The sequence below is a fragment of the Lissotriton vulgaris genome, chromosome 8 (genome assembly GCF_964263255.1).
Source record: "Lissotriton vulgaris chromosome 8, aLisVul1.2, whole genome shotgun sequence".
NCBI classification, from domain to species: Eukaryota; Metazoa; Chordata; class Amphibia; order Caudata; family Salamandridae; genus Lissotriton; species Lissotriton vulgaris.
The window spans coordinates 546055541-546080073 of record NC_141696.1 but is presented as its reverse complement, the minus strand read 5'-3'; the positions used below and the strand labels follow the sequence as shown (position 1 = coordinate 546080073).

The 24533-nt window shown below is 39.3% G+C and overlaps 14 non-coding genes across 14 annotated transcripts; all 14 read left to right on the top strand.

Moving 5' to 3' along the window:
- The first annotated feature begins 1039 nt into the window (after positions 1–1039).
- TRNAV-CAC (transfer RNA valine (anticodon CAC)) lies at positions 1040–1112 on the top strand. The gene has a single exon. It is a non-coding gene; the product is annotated as a tRNA-Val (tRNA).
- Positions 1113–3263: 2151 nt separating this feature from the next.
- Positions 3264–3335, top strand: TRNAP-UGG (transfer RNA proline (anticodon UGG)). Its single transcript has one exon. It is a non-coding gene; the product is annotated as a tRNA-Pro (tRNA).
- Positions 3336–3635: 300 nt separating this feature from the next.
- Positions 3636–3708, top strand: TRNAV-CAC (transfer RNA valine (anticodon CAC)). The gene has a single exon. It is a non-coding gene; the product is annotated as a tRNA-Val (tRNA).
- A 2159-nt stretch (positions 3709–5867) lies between these two features.
- On the top strand, positions 5868–5939 carry TRNAP-UGG (transfer RNA proline (anticodon UGG)). The gene has a single exon. It is a non-coding gene; the product is annotated as a tRNA-Pro (tRNA).
- Positions 5940–6238: 299 nt separating this feature from the next.
- On the top strand, positions 6239–6311 carry TRNAV-CAC (transfer RNA valine (anticodon CAC)). The gene has a single exon. It is a non-coding gene; the product is annotated as a tRNA-Val (tRNA).
- Positions 6312–8693: 2382 nt separating this feature from the next.
- Positions 8694–8765, top strand: TRNAP-UGG (transfer RNA proline (anticodon UGG)). The gene has a single exon. It is a non-coding gene; the product is annotated as a tRNA-Pro (tRNA).
- A 299-nt stretch (positions 8766–9064) lies between these two features.
- On the top strand, positions 9065–9137 carry TRNAV-CAC (transfer RNA valine (anticodon CAC)). The gene has a single exon. It is a non-coding gene; the product is annotated as a tRNA-Val (tRNA).
- Positions 9138–11492: 2355 nt separating this feature from the next.
- On the top strand, positions 11493–11564 carry TRNAP-UGG (transfer RNA proline (anticodon UGG)). The gene has a single exon. It is a non-coding gene; the product is annotated as a tRNA-Pro (tRNA).
- A 300-nt stretch (positions 11565–11864) lies between these two features.
- On the top strand, positions 11865–11937 carry TRNAV-CAC (transfer RNA valine (anticodon CAC)). Its single transcript has one exon. It is a non-coding gene; the product is annotated as a tRNA-Val (tRNA).
- Positions 11938–14095: 2158 nt separating this feature from the next.
- On the top strand, positions 14096–14167 carry TRNAP-UGG (transfer RNA proline (anticodon UGG)). The gene has a single exon. It is a non-coding gene; the product is annotated as a tRNA-Pro (tRNA).
- Positions 14168–16718: 2551 nt separating this feature from the next.
- On the top strand, positions 16719–16790 carry TRNAP-UGG (transfer RNA proline (anticodon UGG)). Its single transcript has one exon. It is a non-coding gene; the product is annotated as a tRNA-Pro (tRNA).
- Positions 16791–19670: 2880 nt separating this feature from the next.
- On the top strand, positions 19671–19743 carry TRNAV-CAC (transfer RNA valine (anticodon CAC)). The gene has a single exon. It is a non-coding gene; the product is annotated as a tRNA-Val (tRNA).
- Positions 19744–22130: 2387 nt separating this feature from the next.
- On the top strand, positions 22131–22202 carry TRNAP-UGG (transfer RNA proline (anticodon UGG)). The gene has a single exon. It is a non-coding gene; the product is annotated as a tRNA-Pro (tRNA).
- A 300-nt stretch (positions 22203–22502) lies between these two features.
- TRNAV-CAC (transfer RNA valine (anticodon CAC)) lies at positions 22503–22575 on the top strand. The gene has a single exon. It is a non-coding gene; the product is annotated as a tRNA-Val (tRNA).
- The last annotated feature ends 1958 nt before the right edge of the window (positions 22576–24533 follow it).

Below are 24533 nucleotides of genomic sequence, written 5' to 3'. Positions count from 1 at the left end.
CACTGAGAAGGGTTGAAAGTTTTTTCTCTGACCCTGGCCACTTATACAAGCAATCCTATGATAGTCAGAAGGACCCACCCTAAAAAGGAAGGGACAGCCATTTGGACCCTTTCCACCTTTTCTATATCTCGCCTGATCGAGCGCTGATTGAGCGGATTAGCACATGTACTTCTCATTTTGGGAAGGTATTGCTTAGCTTGCTACCAGCAGCTCAGTTATGTTATGATGTTAGAGGCTTGCAAGGAATGCTTTAGTCCTGCATTAGGCAGTTTTTATTGCTACTTGCATTCAAGGGAAAGATAATTAGCCAGAATCTGTGACCCAGTTATTCAGCTTGGCATTCCGATTTGCACAAAGGGAATAAGCATTTGAGAAAAAATGCAACATGTGTTTCTTATGTTGTTATGAACAGCTTTTTATTCTTTCTCTTTAGGGTCTAGCCACTGCAGAAATAGATAAATAAGTGCTGACTTCCTGTAAGACGTGTCCAATGCTGGGACAAAATAAAAGGGGACACTTATAAATGATAGTGATATCATTTGAGAAAGGGTAAGTTGACACTGAATTTCATGTGTATTCACAGACCAAGCATGAAAAAGTCCCCAGCATGATCTTCATTGCGTGCTTAGAGCTGGTATTAGCTTTTCAGAGGTGCGGGTCTTTCGAAGGCTCGTTGGTCTAGGGGTATGATTCTCGCTTTGGGTGCGAGAGGTCCCGGGTTTAAATCCCAGACGAGCCCTTTCATTGGTGCTTTTTTAAAGTAGTATTGAAGTATGCATTTCAAAGCCAATATCAATTTTCTCTTTGCAGTAGTGGATGAATATTTGCTAGAGTCTCATGCTTTTAACCTTGCCCTGCCTGAGCAAATAGGAAACATTTCTCTTTAAGCATTTAGTAAAAATGCTGAACTTGCATGGCATATACAAGCGTTCAGCTAGGGCTGTCTGGGAAGGTTGCATGAAAGAAATCTAAAACCAGAGGCCCTTGGAATAGCCTGTTTTGAGAAGTTTCATCACAGAAGAATCAACTGTAGACATCTGTTTCTGTAGTGTAGTGGTTATCACGTTTGCCTCACACGCGAAAGGTCCCCGGTTCGAAACCGGGCAGAAACAGTTGTTATATTGTCTTGGCTGCAATGTTGAGAGGTGCTGTTTTGCCATGAAATTGTCCAGGCCCTGAAGATGGTTTCATGCAGACTCGTTCCAAGAAAGTGAATTCTCTTAAAAACACTAAAGTAATTGGCATGTGGATGTATCTGTTGATTCACAGACCTCGCTTTGAAAAGAGCCCTGCATTCTGTTCATTGCTCACCTAGAACATGCATTAACTTTGGGAATTGTTGGCACCAACAGGCATCTTAGTTTAGTGGAGTGTTTCTGGTGTTTAAGTGCAGAAGCCCTGGGCTCAATTCCTCGGTGACCCTTCTCAAGGTGATGATACAAATGCATCATCACCTTTACGTTTAATGTCAGAATTGTTTATTTCTATTTGGTGGTGTATGAATGCTTGCAATAGTATGTTGATTTTTTCTAGCCTTGAATGAATAAAAGCAAATCACTCCTCTTTATGTATTTTTCTAATACATTGATATTTGCATCTCCTTTCCTAGCCTGCATTTTTCACTATCTTACAGGCTGTATATAATAAGTATCAATTCAGGGGCCCTTCTTCTACTCAATTCACAACTGTTCTATCCCGGCATTGATAAGCAATCTACATCTGCTTCTGTTGTATATTGGTTATCATGTTTACCTGACGTGTGAAAGCCCCATGTTTGACAGTGCGCGTTAATAAAGAGACCAATGATTTGTATTAAAAGTTGGCATGTGTTTTTGTTACCTTGCACCGGCCAAAAAGTGCCGGAAATGACTTCATTTGCAGTCACTTGAAAAGTAGGGATTCTCAAATAAATGGTAAGAGGTTGGAACAAATCTAAAGGAATGCATGGCATATCTATATGTATGTGTACGCAGGTATCCATATATAAAGATAGATAGATAGATAGATAGATAGATAGATAGATAGATAGATAGATAGATAGATAGATAGATAGATAGATAGATAGATAGATAGATAGATAGATAGATAGATAGATAGATAGATAGATAGATAGATAGATAGATAGATAGATAGATAAATAGATAGATATTGGGAGAGAGAGAGCGTTAATATAAACTGAGACTTTATTTTCCATCAAGCTGTCTTTCCTTTCCTTCAGGAGCAGAATGTTCTGATCATCAGCGCTCCAGAATCTAGTGCTTGGTTGGCAAGCATCACACATTGTGATGTGTTAGCTAAGAGTTCCATGTCGTTCAGACTCATATATTCCTCTGTAGTTGTACCTTGGTGATTCAACAAAATGTGGCATCATAAGCAGCATTCTACTGCCATAGACTGGGCAGAAAAAACATTTAGAATTTCACTGAAAAAGAAAAAAAGCATACTTAGGCAGAGCTTTCTGGACAGTAAGGACATTAGAGTAAGTGATGAATAAGCACTGCTTTTGTTAATTTACATAGGCAGAACAGAGACTGCTGGGAAAAGCCTGAAATTAAAGGCACAGAAAATGCCTGCTTCTGGATAGAACACTGAGAAGGGTTGAAAGTTTTTTCTCTGACCCTGGCCACTCGTACAAGCAATCCTATGATAGTCAGAAGGACCCACCCTAAAAAGGAAGGGACAGCCATTTGGACCCTTTCCACCTTTTCTATATCTCGCCTGATCGAGCCTGATCGAGCGCTGATTGAGCGGATTAGCACATGTACTTCTCATTTTGGGAAGGTATTGCTTAGCTTGCTACCAGCAGCTCAGTTATGTTATGATGTTAGAGGCTTGCAAGGAATGCTTTAGTCCTGCATTAGGCAGTTTTTATTGCTACTTGCATTCAAGGGAAAGATAATTAGCCAGAATCTGTGACCCAGTTATTCAGCTTGGCATTCCGATTTGCACAAAGGGAATAAGCATTTGAGAAAAAATGCAACATGTGTTTCTTATGTTGTTATGAACAGCTTTTTATTCTTTCTCTTTAGGGTCTAGCCACTGCAGAAATAGATAAATAAGTGCTGACTTCCTGTAAGACGTGTCCAATGCTGGGACAAAATAAAAGGGGACACTTATAAATGATAGTGATATCATTTGAGAAAGGGTAAGTTGACACTGAATTTCATGTGTATTCACAGACCAAGCATGAAAAAGTCCCCAGCATGATCTTCATTGCGTGCTTAGAGCTGGTATTAGCTTTTCAGAGGTGCAGGCCTTTCGAAGGCTCGTTGGTCTAGGGGTATGATTCTCGCTTTGGGTGCGAGAGGTCCCGGGTTCAAATCCCGGACGAGCCCTTTCATTGGTGCTTTTTTAAAGTAGTATTGAAGTATGCATTTCAAAGCCAATATCAATTTTCTCTTTGCAGTAGTGGATGAATATTTGCTAGAGTCTCATGCTTTTAACCTTGCCCTGCCTGAGCAAATAGGAAACATTTCTCTTTAAGCATTTTGCAAAAATGCTGAACTTGCATGGCATATACAAGCGTTCAGCTAGGGCTGTCTGGGAAGGTTGCATGAAAGAAATCTAAAACCAGAGGCCCTTGGAATAGCCTGTTTTGAGAAGTTTCATCACAGAAGAATCAACTGTAGACATCTGTTTCTGTAGTGTAGTGGTTATCACGTTTGCCTCACACGCGAAAGGTCCCCGGTTCGAAACCGGGCAGAAACAGTTGTTATATTGTCTTGGCTGCAATGTTGAGAGGTGCCGTTTTGCCATGAAATTGTCCAGGCCCTGAAGATGGTTTCATGCAGACTCGTTCCAAGAAAGTGAATTCTCTTAAAAACACTAAAGTAATTGGCATGTGGATGTATCTGTTGATTCACAGACCTCGCTTTGAAAAGAGCCCTGCATTCTGTTCATTGCTCACCTAGAACATGCATTAACTTTGGGAATTGTTGGCACCAACAGGCATCTTAGTTTAGTGGAGTGTTTCTGGTGTTTAAGTGCAGAAGCCCTGGGCTCAATTCCTCGGTGACCCTTCTCAAGGTGATGATACAAATGCATCGTCACCTTTACGTTTAATGTCAGAATTGTTTATTTCTATTTGGTGGTGTATGAATGCTTGCAATAGTATGTTGATTTTTTCTAGCCTTGAATGAATAAAAGCAAATCACTCCTCTTTATGTATTTTTCTAATACATTGATATTTGCATCTCCTTTCCTAGCCTGCATTTTTCACTATCTTACAGGCTGTATATAATAAGTATCAATTCAGGGGCCCTTCTTCTACTCAATTCACAACTGTTCTATCCCGGCATTGATAAGCAATCTACATCTGCTTCTGTTGTATATTGGTTATCATGTTTACCTGACATGTGAAAGCCCCATGTTTGACAGTGCGCGTTAATAAAGAGACCAATGATTTTTATTAAAAGTTGTCATGTGTTTTTGTTACCTTGCACCGGCCAAAAAGTGCCGGAAATGACTTCATTTGCAGTCACTTGAAAAGTAGGGATTCTCAAATAAATGGTAAGAGGTTGGAACAAATCTAAAGGAATGCATGGCATATCTATATGTATGTGTACGCAGGTATCCATATATAAAGATAGATAGATAGATAGATAGATAGATAGATAGATAGATAGATAGATAGATAGATAGATAGATAGATAGATAGATAGATAGATAGATAGATAGATAGATAGATAGATAGATAGATAGATAGATAGATAGATAGATAGATAGATAGATAGATAGATAGATAGATAGATATTGGGAGAGAGAGAGCGTTAATATAAACTGAGACTTTATTTTCCATCAAGCTGTCTTTCCTTTCCTTCAGGAGCAGAATGTTCTGATCATCAGCGCTCCAGAATCTAGTGCTTGGTTGGCAAGCATCACACATTGTGATGTGTTAGCTAAGAGTTCCATGTCGTTCAGACTCATATATTCCTCTGTAGTTGTACCTTGGTGATTCAACAAAATGTGGCATCATAAGCAGCATTCTACTGCCATAGAATGGGCAGAAAAAACATTTCGAATTTCACTGAAAAAGAAAAAAAGCATACTTAGGCAGAGCTTTCTGGACAGTAAGGACATTAGAGTAAGTGATGAATAAGCACTGCTTTTGTTAATTTACATAGGCAGAACAGAGACTGCTGGGAAAAGCCTGAAATTAAAGGCACAGAAAATGCCTGCTTCTGGATAGAACACTGAGAAGGGTTGAAAGTTTTTTCTCTGACCCTGGCCACTTATACAAGCAATCCTATGATAGTCAGAAGGAACCACCCTAAAAAGGAAGGGACAGCCATTTGGACCCTTTCCACCTTTTCTATATCTCGCCTGATCGAGCCTGATCGAGCGCTGATTGAGCGGATTAGCACATGTACTTCTCATTTTGGGAAGGTATTGCTTAGCTTGCTACCAGCAGCTCAGTTATGTTATGATGTTAGAGGCTTGCAAGGAATGCTTTAGTCCTGCATTAGGCAGTTTTTATTGCTACTTGCATTCAAGGGAAAGATAATTAGCCAGAATCTGTGACCCAGTTATTCAGCTTGGCATTCCGATTTGCACAAAGGGAATAAGCATTTGAGAAAAAATGCAACATGTGTTTCTTATGTTGTTATGAACAGCTTTTTATTCTTTCTCTTTAGGGTCTAGCCACTGCAGAAATAGATAAATAAGTGCTGACTTCCTGTAAGACGTGTCCAATGCTGGGACAAAATAAAAGGGGACACTTATAAATGATAGTGATATCATTTGAGAAAGGGTAAGTTGACACTGAATTTCATGTGTATTCACAGACCAAGCATGAAAAAGTCCCCAGCATGATCTTCATTGCGTGCTTAGAGCTGGTATTAGCTTTTCAGAGGTGCAGGCCTTTCGAAGGCTCGTTGGTCTAGGGGTATGATTCTCGCTTTGGGTGCGAGAGGTCCCGGGTTCAAATCCCGGACGAGCCCTTTCATTGGTGCTTTTTTAAAGTAGTATTGAAGTATGCATTTCAAAGCCAATATCAATTTTCTCTTTGCAGTAGTGGATGAATATTTGCTAGAGTCTCATGCTTTTAACCTTGCCCTGCCTGAGCAAATAGGAAACATTTCTCTTTAAGCATTTTGCAAAAATGCTGAACTTGCATGGCATATACAAGCGTTCAGCTAGGGCTGTCTGGGAAGGTTGCATGAAAGAAATCTAAAACCAGAGGCCTTGGAATAGCCTGTTTTGAGAAGTTTCATCACAGAAGAATCAACTGTAGACATCTGTTTCTGTAGTGTAGTGGTTATCACGTTTGCCTCACACGCGAAAGGTCCCCGGTTCGAAACCGGGCAGAAACAGTTGTTATATTGTCTTGGCTGCAATGTTGAGAGGTGCCGTTTTGCCATGAAATTGTCCAGGCCCTGAAGATGGTTTCATGCAGACTCGTTCCAAGAAAGTGAATTCTCTTAAAAACACTAAAGTAATTGGCATGTGGATGTATCTGTTGATTCACAGACCTCGCTTTGAAAAGAGCCCTGCATTCTGTTCATTGCTCACCTAGAACATGCATTAACTTTGGGAATTGTTGGCACCAACAGGCATCTTAGTTTAGTGGAGTGTTTCTGGTGTTTAAGTGCAGAAGCCCTGGGCTCAATTCCTCGGTGACCCTTCTCAAGGTGATGATACAAATGCATCGTCACCTTTACGTTTAATGTCAGAATTGTTTATTTCTATTTGGTGGTGTATGAATGCTTGCAATAGTATGTTGATTTTTTCTAGCCTTGAATGAATAAAAGCAAATCACTCCTCTTTATGTATTTTTCTAATACATTGATATTTGCATCTCCTTTCCTAGCCTGCATTTTTCACTATCTTACAGGCTGTATATAATAAGTATCAATTCAGGGGCCCTTCTTCTACTCAATTCACAACTGTTCTATCCCGGCATTGATAAGCAATCTACATCTGCTTCTGTTGTATATTGGTTATCATGTTTACCTGACGTGTGAAAGCCCCATGTTTGACAGTGCGCGTTAATAAAGAGACCAATGATTTTTATTAAAAGTTGTCATGTGTTTTTGTTACCTTGCACCGGCCAAAAAGTGCCGGAAATGACTTCATTTGCAGTCACTTGAAAAGTAGGGATTCTCAAATAAATGGTAAGAGGTTGGAACAAATCTAAAGGAATGCATGGCATATCTATATGTATGTGTACGCAGGTATCCATATATAAAGATAGATAGATAGATAGATAGATAGATAGATAGATAGATAGATAGATAGATAGATAGATAGATAGATAGATAGATAGATAGATAGATAGATAGATAGATAGATAGATAGATAGATAGATAGATAGATAGATAGATAGATAGATAGATAGATAGATAGATGGATGGATGGATGGATGGATGGATGGATGGATGGATGGATGGATGGATGGATAGATAGATAGATAGATAGATAGATAGATAGATAGATAGATAGATAGATAGATAGATAGATAGATAGATAGATAGATAGATAGATAGATAGATAGATAGATAGATAGATAGATAGATAGATAGATAGATAGATAGATAGATAGATAGATAGATAGATAGATAGATAGATAGATAGATAGATATTGGGAGAGAGAGAGCGTTAATATAAACTGAGACTTTATTTTCCATCAAGCTGTCTTTCCTTTCCTTCAGGAGCAGAATGTTCTGATCATCAGCGCTCCAGAATCTAGTGCTTGGTTGGCAAGCATCACACATTGTGATGTGTTAGCTAAGAGTTCCATGTCGTTCAGACTCATATATTCCTCTGTAGTTGTACCTTGGTGATTCAACAAAATGTGGCATCATAAGCAGCATTCTACTGCCATAGACTGGGCAGAAAAAACATTTCGAATTTCACTGAAAAAGAAAAAAAGCATACTTAGGCAGAGCTTTCTGGACAGTAAGGACATTAGAGTAAGTGATGAATAAGCACTGCTTTTGTTAATTTACATAGGCAGAACAGAGACTGCTGGGAAAAGCCTGACATTAAAGGCACAGAAAATGCCTGCTTCTGGATAGAACACTAAGAAGGGTTGAAAGTTTTTTCTCTGACCCTGCCACTCCTACAAGCAATCCTATGATAGTCAGAAGGACCCACCCTAAAAAGGAAGGGACAGCCATTTGGACCCTTTCCACCTTTTCTATATCTCGCCTGATCGAGCCTGATCGAGCGCTGATTGAGCGGATTAGCACATGTACTTCTCATTTTGGGAAGGTATTGCTTAGCTTGCTACCAGCAGCTCAGTTATGTTATGATGTTAGAGGCTTGCAAGGAATGCTTTAGTCCTGCATTAGGCAGTTTTTATTGCTACTTGCATTCAAGGGAAAGATAATTAGCCAGAATCTGTGACCCAGTTATTCAGCTTGGCATTCCGATTTGCACAAAGGGAATAAGCATTTGAGAAAAAATGCAACATGTGTTTCTTATGTTGTTATGAACAGCTTTTTATTCTTTCTCTTTAGGGTCTAGCCACTGCAGAAATAGATAAATAAGTGCTGACTTCCTGTAAGACGTGTCCAATGCTGGGACAAAATAAAAGGGGACACTTATAAATGATAGTGATATCATTTGAGAAAGGGTAAGTTGACACTGAATTTCATGTGTATTCACAGACCAAGCATGAAAAAGTCCCCAGCATGATCTTCATTGCGTGCTTAGAGCTGGTATTAGCTTTTCAGAGGTGCAGGCCTTTCGAAGGCTCGTTGGTCTAGGGGTATGATTCTCGCTTTGGGTGCGAGAGGTCCCGGGTTCAAATCCCGGACGAGCCCTTTCATTGGTGCTTTTTTAAAGTAGTATTGAAGTATGCATTTCAAAGCCAATATCAATTTTCTCTTTGCAGTAGTGGATGAATATTTGCTAGAGTCTCATGCTTTTAACCTTGCCCTGCCTGAGCAAATAGGAAACATTTCTCTTTAAGCATTTTGCAAAAATGCTGAACTTGCATGGCATATACAAGCGTTCAGCTAGGGCTGTCTGGGAAGGTTGCATGAAAGAAATCTAAAACCAGAGGCCTTGGAATAGCCTGTTTTGAGAAGTTTCATCACAGAAGAATCAACTGTAGACATCTGTTTCTGTAGTGTAGTGGTTATCACGTTTGCCTCACACGCGAAAGGTCCCCGGTTCGAAACCGGGCAGAAACAGTTGTTATATTGTCTTGGCTGCAATGTTGAGAGGTGCCGTTTTGCCATGAAATTGTCCAGGCCCTGAAGATGGTTTCATGCAGACTCGTTCCAAGAAAGTGAATTCTCTTAAAAACACTAAAGTAATTGGCATGTGGATGTATCTGTTGATTCACAGACCTCGCTTTGAAAAGAGCCCTGCATTCTGTTCATTGCTCACCTAGAACATGCATTAACTTTGGGAATTGTTGGCACCAACAGGCATCTTAGTTTAGTGGAGTGTTTCTGGTGTTTAAGTGCAGAAGCCCTGGGCTCAATTCCTCGGTGACCCTTCTCAAGGTGATGATACAAATGCATCGTCACCTTTACGTTTAATGTCAGAATTGTTTATTTCTATTTGGTGGTGTATGAATGCTTGCAATAGTATGTTGATTTTTTCTAGCCTTGAATGAATAAAAGCAAATCACTCCTCTTTATGTATTTTTCTAATACATTGATATTTGCATCTCCTTTCCTAGCCTGCATTTTTCACTATCTTACAGGCTGTATATAATAAGTATCAATTCAGGGGCCCTTCTTCTACTCAATTCACAACTGTTCTATCCCGGCATTGATAAGCAATCTACATCTGCTTCTGTTGTATATTGGTTATCATGTTTACCTGACGTGTGAAAGCCCCATGTTTGACAGTGCGCGTTAATAAAGAGACCAATGATTTTTATTAAAAGTTGTCATGTGTTTTTGTTACCTTGCACCGGCCAAAAAGTGCCGGAAATGACTTCATTTGCAGTCACTTGAAAAGTAGGGATTCTCAAATAAATGGTAAGAGGTTGGAACAAATCTAAAGGAATGCATGGCATATCTATATGTATGTGTACGCAGGTATCCATATATAAAGATAGATAGATAGATAGATAGATAGATAGATAGATAGATAGATAGATAGATAGATAGATAGATAGATAGATAGATAGATAGATAGATAGATAGATAGATAGATAGATGGATGGATGGATGGATGGATGGATGGATGGATGGATGGATAGATAGATAGATAGATAGATAGATAGATAGATAGATAGATAGATAGATAGATAGATAGATAGATAGATAGATAGATAGATAGATAGATAGATAGATAGATAGATAGATAGATAGATAGATAGATAGATAGATAGATAGATAGATAGATAGATAGATAGATAGATAGATAGATAGATAGATAGATAGATAGATAGATAGATAGATAGATAGATAGATATTGGGAGAGAGAGAGCGTTAATATAAACTGAGACTTTATTTTCCATCAAGCTGTCTTTCCTTTCCTTCAGGAGCAGAATGTTCTGATCATCAGCGCTCCAGAATCTAGTGCTTGGTTGGCAAGCATCACACATTGTGATGTGTTAGCTAAGAGTTCCATGTCGTTCAGACTCATATATTCCTCTGTAGTTGTACCTTGGTGATTCAACAAAATGTGGCATCATAAGCAGCATTCTACTGCCATAGACTGGGCAGAAAAAACATTTAGAATTTCACTGAAAAAGAAAAAAAGCATACTTAGGCAGAGCTTTCTGGACAGTAAGGACATTAGAGTAAGTGATGAATAAGCACTGCTTTTGTTAATTTACATAGGCAGAACAGAGACTGCTGGGAAAAGCCTGAAATTAAAGGCACAGAAAATGCCTGCTTCTGGATAGAACACTGAGAAGGGTTGAAAGTTTTTTCTCTGACCCTGGCCACTTATACAAGCAATCCTATGATAGTCAGAAGGACCCACCCTAAAAAGGAAGGGACAGCCATTTGGACCCTTTCCACCTTTTCTATATCTCGCCTGATCGAGCCTGATCGAGCGCTGATTGAGCGGATTAGCACATGTACTTCTCATTTTGGGAAGGTATTGCTTAGCTTGCTACCAGCAGCTCAGTTATGTTATGATGTTAGAGGCTTGCAAGGAATGCTTTAGTCCTGCATTAGGCAGTTTTTATTGCTACTTGCATTCAAGGGAAAGATAATTAGCCAGAATCTGTGACCCAGTTATTCAGCTTGGCATTCCGATTTGCACAAAGGGAATAAGCATTTGAGAAAAAATGCAACATGTGTTTCTTATGTTGTTATGAACAGCTTTTTATTCTTTTTCTTTAGTGTCTAGCCACTGCAGAAATAGATAAATAAGTGCTGACTTCCTGTAAGACGTGTCCAATGCTGGGACAAAATAAAAGGGGACACTTATAAATGATAGTGATATCATTTGAGAAAGGGTAAGTTGACACTGAATTTCATGTGTATTCACAGACCAAGCATGAAAAAGTCCCCAGCATGATCTTCATTGCGTGCTTAGAGCTGGTATTAGCTTTTCAGAGGTGCGGGCCTTTCGAAGGCTCGTTGGTCTAGGGGTATGATTCTCGCTTTGGGTGCGAGAGGTCCCGGGTTCAAATCCCGGACGAGCCCTTTCATTGGTGCTTTTTTAAAGTAGTATTGAAGTATGCATTTCAAAGCCAATATCAATTTTCTCTTTGCAGTAGTGGATGAATATTTGCTAGAGTCTCATGCTTTTAACCTTGCCCTGCCTGAGCAAATAGGAAACATTTCTCTTTAAGCATTTTGCAAAAATGCTGAACTTGCATGGCATATACAAGCGTTCAGCTAGGGCTGTCTGGGAAGGTTGCATGAAAGAAATCTAAAACCAGAGGCCCTTGGAATAGCCTGTTTTGAGAAGTTTCATCACAGAAGAATCAACTGTAGACATCTGTTTCTGTAGTGTAGTGGTTATCACGTTCGCCTCACACGCGAAAGGTCCCCGGTTCGAAACCGGGCAGAAACAGTTGTTATATTGTCTTGGCTGCAATGTTGAGAGGTGCCATTTTGCCATGAAATTGTCCAGGCCCTGAAGATGGTTTCATGCAGACTCATTCCAAGAAAGTGAATTCTCTTAAAAACACTAAAGTAATTGGCATGTGGATGTATCTGTTGATTCACAGACCTCGCTTTCATAAGAGCCCTGCATTCTGTTCATTGCTCACCTAGAACATGCATTAACTTTGGGAATTGTTGGCACCAACAGGCATCTTAGTTTAGTGGAGTGTTTCTGGTGTTTAAGTGCAGAAGCCCTGGGCTCAATTCCTCGGTGACCCTTCTCAAGGTGATGATACAAATGCATCGTCACCTTTACGTTTAATGTCAGAATTGTTTATTTCTATTTGGTGGTGTATGAATGCTTGCAATAGTATGTTGATTTTTTCTAGCCTTGAATGAATAAAAGCAAATCACTCCTCTTTATGTATTTTTCTAATACATTGATATTTGCATCTCCTTTCCTAGCCTGCATTTTTCACTATCTTACAGGCTGTATATAATAAGTATCAATTCAGGGGCCCTTCTATTACTCAATTCACAACTATTCTATCCTGGCATTGATAAGCAATCTACATCTGCTTCTGTTGTGTATTGGTTATCATGTTTACCTGACGTGTGAAAGCCCCATGTTTGACAGTGCGCGTTAATAAAGAGACCAATGATTTGTATTAAAAGTTGGCATGTGTTTTTGTTACCTTGCACCGGCCAAAAAGTGCCGGAAATGACTTCATTTGCAGTCACTTGAAAAGTAGGGATTCTCAAATAAATGGTAAGAGGTTGGAACAAATCTAAAGGAATGCATGGCATATCTATATGTATGTGTACGCAGGTATCCATATATAAAGATAGATAGATAGATAGATAGATAGATAGATAGATAGATAGATAGATAGATAGATAGATAGATAGATAGATAGATAGATAGATAGATAGATAGATAGATAGATAGATAGATAGATAGATAGATAGATGATAGATTGATAGATAGATAGATAGATAGATAGATAGATATTGGGAGAGAGAGAGCGTTAATATAAACTGAGACTTTATTTTCCATCAAGCTGTCTTTCCTTTCCTTCAGGAGCAGAATGTTCTGATCATCAGCGCTCCAGAATCTAGTGCTTGGTTGGCAAGCATCACACATTGTGATGTGTTAGCTAAGAGTTCCATGTCGTTCAGACTCATATATTCCTCTGTAGTTGTACCTTGGTGATTCAACAAAATGTGGCATCATAAGCAGCATTCTACTGCCATAGACTGGGCAGAAAAAACATTTAGAATTTCACTGAAAAAGAAAAAAAGCATACTTAGGCAGAGCTTTCTGGACAGTAAGGACATTAGAGTAAGTGATGAATAAGCACTGCTTTTGTTAATTTACATAGGCAGAACAGAGACTGCTGGGAAAAGCCTGAAATTAAAGGCACAGAAAATGCCTGCTTCTGGATAGAACACTGAGAAGGGTTGAAAGTTTTTTCTCTGACCCTGGCCACTTATACAAGCAATCCTATGATAGTCAGAAGGACCCACCCTAAAAAGGAAGGGACAGCCATTTGGACCCTTTCCACCTTTTCTATATCTCGCCTGATCGAGCCTGATCGAGCGCTGATTGAGCGGATTAGCACATGTACTTCTCATTTTGGGAAGGTATTGCTTAGCTTGCTACCAGCAGCTCAGTTATGTTATGATGTTAGAGGCTTGCAAGGAATGCTTTAGTCCTGCATTAGGCAGTTTTTATTGCTACTTGCATTCAAGGGAAAGATAATTAGCCAGAATCTGTGACCCAGTTATTCAGCTTGGCATTCCGATTTGCACAAAGGGAATAAGCATTTGAGAAAAAATGCAACATGTGTTTCTTATGTTGTTATGAACAGCTTTTTATTCTTTCTCTTTAGGGTCTAGCCACTGCAGAAATAGATAAATAAGTGCTGACTTCCTGTAAGACGTGTCCAATGCTGGGACAAAATAAAAGGGGACACTTATAAATGATAGTGATATCATTTGAGAAAGGGTAAGTTGACACTGAATTTCATGTGTATTCACAGACCAAGCATGAAAAAGTCCCCAGCATGATCTTCATTGCGTGCTTAGAGCTGGTATTAGCTTTTCAGAGGTGCAGGCCTTTCGAAGGCTCGTTGGTCTAGGGGTATGATTCTCGCTTTGGGTGCGAGAGGTCCCGGGTTCAAATCCCGGACGAGCCCTTTCGTTGGTGCTTTTTTAAAGTAGTATTGAAGTATGCATTTCAAAGCCAATATCAATTTTCTCTTTGCAGTAGTGGATGAATATTTGCTAGAGTCTCATATTTGCTAGAGTCTCATGCTTTTTAACTCTTGCACCTGCCTGAAGCAAATAGGAAACATTTCTCTTTAAGCATTTTGCAAAAATGCTGAACTTGCATGCATATACAAGCGTTCAGCTAGGGCTGTCTGGGAAGGTTGCATGAAAGAAATCTAAAACCAGAGGCCCTTGGATAGCCTGTTTTGAGAAGTTTCATCACAGAAGAATCAACTGTAGACATCTGTTTCTGTAGTGTAGTGGTTATCACGTTCGCCTCACACGCAAAGGTCCCCGGTTCAAACCCGGGCAGAAACAGTTTTTATATTGTCTTGGCTGCAATGTTGAGAGGTGCCGTTTTGCCATGAAATTGTCCAGGCCCTGAAGATGTTTCATGCAGACTCATTCCAAGAAAGTGAATTCTCTTAAAACACTAAAGTAATTGGCATGTGGATGTATCTGTTGATTCACAGACTCGCTTTCATAAGAGCCCTGCATTCTGTTCATTGCTCACCTAGAACATGCATTAACTTTGGGAATTGTTGGCACCAACAGGGCATCTTAGTTTAGTGGAGTGTTTCTGGTGTTAAGTGCAGAAGCCCTGGGCTCAATTCCTCGGTGACCCTTCTCAAAGGGTGATGATACAAATGCATCGTCACCTTTACGTTTAATGTCAGAATTGTTTATTTCTATTTGGTTGTATGAAAGATTGCAATAGTATGTTGATTTTTTCTAGCCTTGAATGAATAAAAGCAAATCATCTCCTCTTTATGTATTTTTCTAATACATTGATATTTGCATCTCCTTTCCTAGCCTGCATTTTCACTATCTTACAGGCTGTATATAATAAGTATCAATTCAGGGGCCCTTCTATTACTCAATTCACAACTATTCTATCCTGGCATTGATAAGCAATCTACATCTGCTTCTGTTGTGTATTGGTTATCATGTTTACCTGACGTGTGAAAGCCCCATGTTTGACAGTGCGCGTTAATAAAGAGACCAATGATTTGTATTAAAAGTTGGCATGTGTTTTTGTTACCTTGCCCCGGCCAAAAAGTGCCGGAAATGACTTCATTTGCAGTCACTTGAAAAGTAGGGATTCTCAAATAAATGGTAAGAGGTTGGAACAAATCTAAAGGAATGCATGGCATATCTATATGTATGTGTACGCAGGTATCCATATATAAAGATAGATAGATAGATAGATAGATAGATAGATAGATAGATAGATAGATAGATAGATAGATAGATAGATAGATAGATAGATAGATAGATAGATAGATAGATAGATAGATAGATAGATAGATAGATAGATAGATAGATAGATAGATAGATAGATAGATAGATAGATAGATAGATATTGGGAGAGAGAGAGCGTTAATATAAACTGAGACTTTATTTTCCATCAAGCTGTCTTTCCTTTCCTTCAGGAGCAGAATGTTCTGATCATCAGCGCTCCAGAATCTAGTGCTTGGTTGGCAAGCATCACACATTGTGATGTGTTAGCTAAGAGTTCCATGTCGTTCAGACTCATATATTCCTCTGTAGTTGTACCTTGGTGATTCAACAAAATGTGGCATCATAAGCAGCATTCTACTGCCATAGACTGGGCAGAAAAAACATTTAGAATTTCACTGAAAAAGAAAAAAAGCATACTTAGGCAGAGCTTTCTGGACAGTAAGGACATTAGAGTAAGTGATGAATAAGCACTGCTTTTGTTAATTTACATAGGCAGAACAGAGACTGCTGGGAAAAGCCTGAAATTAAAGGCACAGAAAATGCCTGCTTCTGGATAGAACACTGAGAAGGGTTGAAAGTTTTTTCTCTGACCCTGGCCACTTATACAAGCAATCCTATGATAGTCAGAAGGACCCACCCTAAAAAGGAAGGGACAGCCATTTGGACCCTTTCCACCTTTTCTATATCTCGCCTGATCGAGCCTGATCGAGCGCTGATTGAGCGGATTAGCACATGTACTTCTCATTTTGGGAAGGTATTGCTTAGCTTGCTACCAGCAGCTCAGTTATGTTATGATGTTAGAGGCTTGCAAGGAATGCTTTAGTCCTGCATTAGGCAGTTTTTATTGCTACTTGCATTCAAGGGAAAGATAATTAGCCAGAATCTGTGGCCCAGTTATTCAGCTTGGCATTCCGATTTGCACAAAGGGAATAAGCATTTGAGAAAAAATGCAACATGTGTTTCTTATGTTGTTATGAACAGCTTTTTATTCTTTCTCTTTAGGGTCTAGCCACTGCAGAAATAGATAAATAAGTGCTGACTTGCTGTAAGACGTGTCCAATGCTGGGACAAAATAAAAGGGGACACTTATAAATGATAGTGATATCATTTGAGAAAGGGTAAGTTGACACTGAATTTCATGTGTATTCACAGACCAAGCATGAAAAAGTCCCCAGCATGATCTTCATTGCGTGCTTAGAGCTGGTATTAGCTTTTCAGAGGTGCGGGCCTTTCGAAGGCTCGTTGGTCTAGGGGTATGATTCTCGCTTTGGGTGCGAGAGGTCCCGGGTTCAAATCCCGGATGAGCCCTTTCATTGGTGCTTTTTTAAAGTAGTATTGAAGTATGCATTTCAAAGCCAATATCAATTTTCTCTTTGCAGTAGTGGATGAATATTTGCTAGAGTCTCATGCTTTTAACCTTGCCCTGCCTGAGCAAATAGGAAACATTTCTCTTTAAGCATTTTGCAAAAATGCTGAACTTGCATGGCATATACAAGCGTTCAGCTAGGGCTGTCTGGGAAGGTTGCATGAAAGAAATCTAAAACCAGAGGCCCTTGGAATAGCCTGTTTTGAGAAGTTTCATCACAGAAGAATCAACTGTAGACATCTGTTTCTGTAGTGTAGTGGTTATCACGTTCGCCTCACACGCGAAAGGTCCCCGGTATGAAACCGGGCAGAAACAGTTGTTATATTGTCTTGGCTGCAATGTTGAGAGGTGCCGTTTTGCCATGAAATTGTCCAGGCCCTGAAGATGGTTTCATGCAGACTCATTCCAAGAAAGTGAATTCTCTTAAAAACACTAAAGTAATTGGCATGTGGATGTATCTGTTGATTCACAGACCTCGCTTTCATAAGAGCCCTGCATTCTGTTCATTGCTCACCTAGAACATGCATTAACTTTGGGAATTGTTGGCACCAACAGGCATCTTAGTTTAGTGGAGTGTTTCTGGTGTTTAAGTGCAGAAGCCCTGGGCTCAATTCCTCGGTGACCCTTCTCAAGGTGATGATACAAATGCATCGTCACCTTTACGTTTAATGTCAGAATTGTTTATTTCTATTTGGTGGTGTATGAATGCTTGCAATAGTATGTTGATTTTTTCTAGCCTTGAATGAATAAAAGCAAATCACTCCTCTTTATGTATTTTTCTAATACATTGATATTTGCATCTCCTTTCCTAGCCTGCATTTTTCACTATCTTACAGGCTGTATATAATAAGTATCAATTCAGGGGCCCTTCTATTACTCAATTCACAACTATTCTATCCTGGCATTGATAAGCAATCTACATCTGCTTCTGTTGTGTATTGGTTATCATGTTTACCTGACGTGTGAAAGCCCCATGTTTGACAGTGCGCGTTAATAAAGAGACCAATGATTTGTATTAAAAGTTGGCATGTGTTTTTGTTACCTTGCACCGGCCAAAAAGTGCCGGAAATGACTTCATTTGCAGTCACTTGAAAAGTAGGAATTCTCAAATAAATGGTAAGAGGTTGGAACAAATCTAAAGGAATGCATGGCATATCTATATGTATGTGTACGCAGGTATCCATATATAAAGATAGATAGATAGATAGATAGATAGATAGATAGATAGATAGATAGATAGATAGATAGATAGATAGATAGATAGATAGATAGATAGATAGATAGATAGATAGATAGATAGATAGATAGATAGATAGATAGATAGATAGATAGATATTGGGAGAGAGAGAGCGTTAATATAAACTGAGACTTTATTTTCCATCAAGCTGTCTTTCCTTTCCTTCAGGAGCAGAATGTTCTGATCATCAGCGCTCCAGAATCTAGTGCTTGGTTGGCAAGCATCACACATTGTGATGTGTTAGCTAAGAGTTCCATGTCGTTCAGACTCATATATTCCTCTGTAGTTGTACCTTGGTGATTCAACAAAATGTGGCATCATAAGCAGCATTCTACTGCCATAGACTGGGCAGAAAAAACATTTAGAATTTCACTGAAAAAGAAAAAAAGCATACTTAGGCAGAGCTTTCTGGACAGTAAGGACATTAGAGTAAGTGATGAATAAGCACTGCTTTTGTTAATTTACATAGGCAGAACAGAGACTGCTGGGAAAAGCCTGAAATTAAAGGCACAGAAAATGCCTGCTTCTGGATAGAACACTGAGAAGGGTTGAAAGTTTTTTCTCTGACCCTGGCCACTCGTACAAGCAATCCTATGATAGTCAGAAGGACCCACCCTAAAAAGGAAGGGACAGCCATTTGGACCCTTTCCACCTTTTCTATATCTCGCCTGATCGAGCCTGATCGAGCGCTGATTGAGCGGATTAGCACATGTACTTCTCATTTTGGGAAGGTATTGCTTAGCTTGCTACCAGCAGCTCAGTTATGTTATGATGTTAGAGGCTTGCAAGGAATGCTTTAGTCCTGCATTAGGCAGTTTTTATTGCTACTTGCATTCAAGGGAAAGATAATTAGCCAGAATCTGTGGCCCAGTTATTCAGCTTGGCATTCCGATTTGCACAAAGGGAATAAGCATTTGAGAAAAAATGCAACATGTGTTTCTTATGTTGTTATGAACAGCTTTTTATTCTTTCTCTTTAGGGTCTAGCCACTGCAGAAATAGATAAATAAGTGCTGACTTCCTGTAAGACGTGTCCAATGCTGGGACAAAATAAAAGGGGACACTTATAAATGATAGTGATATCATTTGAGAAAGGGTAAGTTGACACTGAATTTCATGTGTATTCACAGACCAAGCATGAAAAAGTCCCCAGCATGATCTTCATTGCGTGCTTAGAGCTGGTATTAGCTTTTCAGAGGTGCGGGTCTTTCGAAGGCTCGTTGGTCTAGGGGTATGATTCTCGCTTTGGGTGCGAGAGGTCCCGGGTTCAAATCCCAGACGAGCCCTTTCATTGGTGCTTTTTTAAAGTAGTATTGAAGTATGCATTTCAAAGCCAATATCAATTTTCTCTTTGCAGTAGTGGATGAATATTTGCTAGAGTCTCATGCTTTTAACCTTGCCCTGCCTGAGCAAATAGGAAACATTTCTCTTTAAGCATTTTGCAAAAATGCTGAACTTGCATGGCATATACAAGCGTTCAGCTAGGGCTGTCTGGGAAGGTTGCATGAAAGAAATCTAAAACCAGAGGCCCTTGGAATAGCCTGTTTTGAGAAGTTTCATCACAGAAGAATCAACTGTAGACATCTGTTTCTGTAGTGTAGTGGTTATCACGTTTGCCTCACACGCGAAAGGTCCCCGGTTCGAAACCGGGCAGAAACAGTTGTTATATTGTCTTGGCTGCAATGTTGAGAGGTGCTGTTTTGCCATGAAATTGTCCAGGCCCTGAAGATGGTTTCATGCAGACTCGTTCCAAGAAAGTGAATTCTCTTAAAAACACTAAAGTAATTGGCATGTGGATGTATCTGTTGATTCACAGACCTCGCTTTGAAAAGAGCCCTGCATTCTGTTCATTGCTCACCTAGAACATGCATTAACTTTGGGAATTGTTGGCACCAACAGGCATCTTAGTTTAGTGGAGTGTTTCTGGTGTTTAAGTGCAGAAGCCCTGGGCTCAATTCCTCGGTGACCCTTCTCAAGGTGATGATACAAATGCATCATCACCTTTACGTTTAATGTCAGAATTGTTTATTTCTATTTGGTGGTGTATGAATGCTTGCAATAGTATGTTGATTTTTTCTAGCCTTGAATGAATAAAAGCAAATCACTCCTCTTTATGTATTTTTCTAATACATTGATATTTGCATCTCCTTTCCTAGCCTGCATTTTTCACTATCTTACAGGCTGTATATAATAAGTATCAATTCAGGGGCCCTTCTTCTACTCAATTCACAACTGTTCTATCCCGGCATTGATAAGCAATCTACATCTGCTTCTGTTGTATATTGGTTATCATGTTTACCTGACGTGTGAAAGCCCCATGTTTGACAGTGCGCATTAATAAAGAGACCAATGATTTTTATTAAAAGTTGTCATGTGTTTTTGTTACCTTGCACCGGCCAAAAAGTGCCGGAAATAACTTCATTTGCAGTCACTTGAAAAGTAGGGATTCTCAAATAAATGGTAAAAGGTTGGAACAAATCTAAAGGAATGCATGGCATATCTATATGTATGTGTACGCAGGTATCCATATATAAAGATAGATAGATAGATAGATAGATAGATAGATAGATAGATAGATAGATAGATAGATAGATAGATAGATAGATAGATAGATAGATAGATAGATAGATAGATAGATAGATAGATAGATAGATAGATAGATAGATAGATAGATAGATAGATAGATAGATAGATAGATAGATAGATAGATGGATGGATGGATGGATGGATGGATGGATGGATGGATGGATGGATGGATGGATGGATGGATGGATAGATAGATAGATAGATAGATAGATAGATAGATAGATAGATAGATAGATAGATAGATAGATAGATAGATAGATAGATAGATAGATAGATAGATAGATAGATAGATAGATAGATAGATAGATAGATAGATAGATAGATAGATAGATAGATAGATAGATATTGGGAGAGAGAGAGCGTTAATATAAACTGAGACTTTATTTTCCATCAAGCTGTCTTTCCTTTCCTTCAGGAGCAGAATGTTCTGATCATCAGCGCTCCAGAATCTAGTGCTTGGTTGGCAAGCATCACACATTGTGATGTGTTAGCTAAGAGTTCCATGTCGTTCAGACTCATATATTCCTCTGTAGTTGTACCTTGGTGATTCAACAAAATGTGGCATCATAAGCAGCATTCTACTGCCATAGACTGGGCAGAAAAAACATTTCGAATTTCACTGAAAAAGAAAAAAAGCATACTTAGGCAGAGCTTTCTGGACAGTAAGGACATTAGAGTAAGTGATGAATAAGCACTGCTTTTGTTAATTTACATAGGCAGAACAGAGACTGCTGGGAAAAGCCTGAAATTAAAGGCACAGAAAATGCCTGCTTCTGGATAGAACACTGAGAAGGGTTGAAAGTTTTTTCTCTGACCCTGGCCACTTATACAAGCAATCCTATGATAGTCAGAAGGACCCACCCTAAAAAGGAAGGGACAGCCATTTGGACCCTTTCCACCTTTTCTATATCTCGCCTGATCGAGCCTGATCGAGCGCTGATTGAGCGGATTAGCACATGTACTTCTCATTTTGGGAAGGTATTGCTTAGCTTGCTACCAGCAGCTCAGTTATGTTATGATGTTAGAGGCTTGCAAGGAATGCTTTAGTCCTGCATTAGGCAGTTTTTATTGCTACTTGCATTCAAGGGAAAGATAATTAGCCAGAATCTGTGACCCAGTTATTCAGCTTGGCATTCCGATTTGCACAAAGGGAATAAGCATTTGAGAAAAAATGCAACATGTGTTTCTTATGTTGTTATGAACAGCTTTTTATTCTTTCTCTTTAGGGTCTAGCCACTGCAGAAATAGATAAATAAGTGCTGACTTCCTGTAAGACGTGTCCAATGCTGGGACAAAATAAAAGGGGACACTTATAAATGATAGTGATATCATTTGAGAAAGGGTAAGTTGACACTGAATTTCATGTGTATTCACAGACCAAGCATGAAAAAGTCCCCAGCATGATCTTCATTGCGTGCTTAGAGCTGGTATTAGCTTTTCAGAGGTGCAGGCCTTTCGAAGGCTCGTTGGTCTAGGGGTATGATTCTCGCTTTGGGTGCGAGAGGTCCCGGGTTCAAATCCCGGACGAGCCCTTTCATTGGTGCTTTTTTAAAGTAGTATTGAAGTATGCATTTCAAAGCCAATATCAATTTTCTCTTTGCAGTAGTGGATGAATATTTGCTAGAGTCTCATGCTTTTAACCTTGCCCTGCCTGAGCAAATAGGAAACATTTCTCTTTAAGCATTTTGCAAAAATGCTGAACTTGCATGGCATATACAAGCGTTCAGCTAGGGCTGTCTGGGAAGGTTGCATGAAAGAAATCTAAAACCAGAGGCCCTTGGAATAGCCTGTTTTGAGAAGTTTCATCACAGAAGAATCAACTGTAGACATCTGTTTCTGTAGTGTAGTGGTTATCACGTTTGCCTCACACGCGAAAGGTCCCCGGTTCGAAACCGGGCAGAAACAGTTGTTATATTGTCTTGGCTGCAATGTTGAGAGGTGCCGTTTTGCCATGAAATTGTCCAGGCCCTGAAGATGGTTTCATGCAGACTCGTTCCAAGAAAGTGAATTCTCTTAAAAACACTAAAGTAATTGGCATGTGGATGTATCTGTTGATTCACAGACCTCGCTTTGAAAAGAGCCCTGCATTCTGTTCATTGCTCACCTAGAACATGCATTAACTTTGGGAATTGTTGGCACCAACAGGCATCTTAGTTTAGTGGAGTGTTTCTGGTGTTTAAGTGCAGAAGCCCTGGGCTCAATTCCTCGGTGACCCTTCTCAAGGTGATGATACAAATGCATCGTCACCTTTACGTTTAATGTCAGAATTGTTTATTTCTATTTGGTGGTGTATGAATGCTTGCAATAGTATGTTGATTTTTTCTAGCCTTGAATGAATAAAAGCAAATCACTCCTCTTTATGTATTTTTCTAATACATTGATATTTGCATCTCCTTTCCTAGCCTGCATTTTTCACTATCTTACAGGCTGTATATAATAAGTATCAATTCAGGGGCCCTTCTTCTACTCAATTCACAACTGTTCTATCCCGGCATTGATAAGCAATCTACATCTGCTTCTGTTGTATATTGGTTATCATGTTTACCTGACGTGTGAAAGCCCCATGTTTGACAGTGCGCGTTAATAAAGAGACCAATGATTTTTATTAAAAGTTGTCATGTGTTTTTGTTACCTTGCACCGGCCAAAAAGTGCCGGAAATGACTTCATTTGCAGTCACTTGAAAAGTAGGGATTCTCAAATAAATGGTAAGAGGTTGGAACAAATCTAAAGGAATGCATGGCATATCTATATGTATGTGTACGCAGGTATCCATATATAAAGATAGATAGATAGATAGATAGATAGATAGATAGATAGATAGATAGATAGATAGATAGATAGATAGATAGATAGATAGATAGATAGATAGATAGATAGATAGATAGATAGATAGATAGATAGATAGATAGATAGATAGATAGATAGATATTGGGAGAGAGAGAGCGTTAATATAAACTGAGACTTTATTTTCCATCAAGCTGTCTTTCCTTTCCTTCAGGAGCAGAATGTTCTGATCATCAGCGCTCCAGAATCTAGTGCTTGGTTGGCAAGCATCACACATTGTGATGTGTTAGCTAAGAGTTCCATGTCGTTCAGACTCATATATTCCTCTGTAGTTGTACCTTGGTGATTCAACAAAATGTGGCATCATAAGCAGCATTCTACTGCCATAGACTGGGCAGAAAAAACATTTAGAATTTCACTGAAAAAGAAAAAAAGCATACTTAGGCAGAGCTTTCTGGACAGTAAGGACATTAGAGTAAGTGATGAATAAGCACTGCTTTTGTTAATTTACATAGGCAGAACAGAGACTGCTGGGAAAAGCCTGAAATTAAAGGCACAGAAAATGCCTGCTTCTGGATAGAACACTGAGAAGGGTTGAAAGTTTTTTCTCTGACCCTGGCCACTTATACAAGCAATCCTATGATAGTCAGAAGGACCCACCCTAAAAAGGAAGGGACAGCCATTTGGACCCTTTCCACCTTTTCTATATCTCGCCTGATCGAGCCTGATCGAGCGCTGATTGAGCGGATTAGCACATGTACTTCTCATTTTGGGAAGGTATTGCTTAGCTTGCTACCAGCAGCTCAGTTATGTTATGATGTTAGAGGCTTGCAAGGAATGCTTTAGTCCTGCATTAGGCAGTTTTTATTGCTACTTGCATTCAAGGGAAAGATAATTAGCCAGAATCTGTGACCCAGTTATTCAGCTTGGCATTCCGATTTGCACAAAGGGAATAAGCATTTGAGAAAAAATGCAACATGTGTTTCTTATGTTGTTATGAACAGCTTTTTATTCTTTTTCTTTAGTGTCTAGCCACTGCAGAAATAGATAAATAAGTGCTGACTTCCTGTAAGACGTG